This window comes from Sander vitreus, chromosome 4, assembly GCF_031162955.1.
Source record: "Sander vitreus isolate 19-12246 chromosome 4, sanVit1, whole genome shotgun sequence".
NCBI classification, from domain to species: Eukaryota; Metazoa; Chordata; class Actinopteri; order Perciformes; family Percidae; genus Sander; species Sander vitreus.
The window spans coordinates 21,323,358-21,325,612 of NC_135858.1; positions in this window are offsets into that span (position 1 = coordinate 21,323,358).

The following is a 2,255-nucleotide window of genomic DNA, read 5'->3' on the forward strand; positions in this document are numbered from 1 at the left end:
GTTAGGCTACTTATACAGGGCCCTACGGTGTAATGTAATACAAGAATAACCAGAGCTTTTCACATATCGACTTTTGCAGGCCAGAGTAGCTGAAGAAATTAGCTGGAGCCTAAACATGAAAAGGAAGGCTAAATGTGGGGATATTGCCAGCTTTTTTGCTAAGAAAATTCAAAGAAGTACACAGGAGGAAGAGAATGAGGGAAATGAAGGAGAAGGCAGTAACCTGGAGAGACCAGGGTCCGAGCAGATGAAGACCACAGAAGGAGATGAGGAAATAAGTGATGGAGAAGAGGAAATAAGTGCAGGAGACAAGGAAATAAGTGGAGACGAGGAAAAAGTAGAATCAGTGAGGGATGAAGAGGAGGCTCCAGATTCAGAGAGAGGGACAGAGGCAGGGAGTGATCAGGAGGAGGAATATGACAGAGAGGAAGAGGGTAGACCTGCAATTCCCCCTGGACCACATGGTATGTTTTTATTCTTCTTCCATATAAATTGCCCTATAGTAGGATAATATGTAATGCCATTTATATGCATTGGCTATGTCCATGTACTGTTAAATTGCATTAGATAATTATATATGCCACAATTGAAACATGCAATGGTTGCAACATTTCTACCATTGTCAAATCAAAAAGAACCAAACACACATCTAGGAGACTACATGATACTCTTGTAACATCTACACTTGGACAGCAAACACATGTTGATAGCAAAGATGCCTTTAGAATAGGTATATTCATTCCCATCATAGACTCAATGATCAGTGAGGTGGACAGACGCTTTTCAAACTCTAGCAGCAAGATAATGCAGACATGCCAACATGTACGCATTTTTCGTACTCGGCACGCATTTTGACCCTAAAGTATGCTTGTACGATTCGTTGCTCTCTAGGTACGCATTTTGTTGCATCTTTCATTTCGCCGGTTTCAGTTTCTATGCAATCTATATGACGTTGATTCTGCCGCTGAGCCACAGCGTGTAAGTGGAGTGAAAAGCTTTCGGCCAATCAGAGCGCTGCATTTTAACCCTCCGCCCACCTGCCCCTCCTAGCCAAATGCTTCGCACGTTTAATTAAATTCAGTGCCTCAAGCAAGCTAGGCTGGCCGGATAACTGTAGGCTTGTATGCCCAAGGGGGTAAGCTTCTCCTCGGACCGCAAATCTCCTTTGGCGCCATTTTGATGCTACCAAGCCATCACCTCCCGTTAGCATTCCATTGACTGCCATTCATTTTGGCGCCACTTTGACAGCGAATAACTTTACATCTGAAGTGTTTAAAGACTCTATTTGTCCATTGTTTATTTCTAAAGAAACACGACAACGTATAAAAGGCTCCATTACCTTGTACCTCACGTAATGGCTCCATAGCAGACGTTTTTGTAAAAATAGGCTAACGATTGTGTCATAACCACGCGACTTACTGTCGCATAGTAGAGGAATTACCGTATAGTACAGGAGAAGTTTCGTCTCACATTAGCTGTTTAAGTGTAATTACTAATGTTAACTAGCATTTTAGTTAGCAATGATTAGCCTGTGCCTATGTTATCTCCTTACATATACCTACGCTCTCCGTCTCGGCAATATTCGGAATGATTGAGATTTCTCTTGGCACAGAAGACTTACAACTTTCAGACACGTTGCTCACGTCACATTTACGTCATCTTTCTCAGTTGGAGGCTGCGCAGTAACGTTCAGCCATCACCGGAAAAGTGCTTCTAATGGCCTTCACTGGTCTCCGTCCAGAGCAACGGGATCTGTTAGTCCATTCTTATATACTGTTTATGTGTATGCCATGGCTGAACCGCCTCAAAACAAGGTTCGGAAACCACAGCCATTTCTTGACAGCTATCGGGAGAGATGGCCTTGAATCCACATGTCCAGGCTACCCCATCACTTGTTCTGCACCGTGTGCAAGACAGACATCAATATCAGTCACGAAGGGACAACAGGTAACGAACACAGTCCCACACGCAAATACTGAGTCGGGTATGGCTGCAGCCTGGAGACATCCCTTCTCATGCCTCCCATGCCCGCTAAGTTAACCGTGACTTAATTTAGAAAATAATTCACGATTTTGTGGGCTATTCTGAACATCTGAATTTACCATCGTATTCTGAACATCTGAGTTTAGCGTTTGACATGCCGAGGCATGAGACGGGAGGAGCATGAGAAAGGAGGTCTCCAGGTTGCAGCCATACACTCTTGCCCACCCCCCGAAACACAATGATATTAAAAATAAAAGGATGATAAGAAAAAA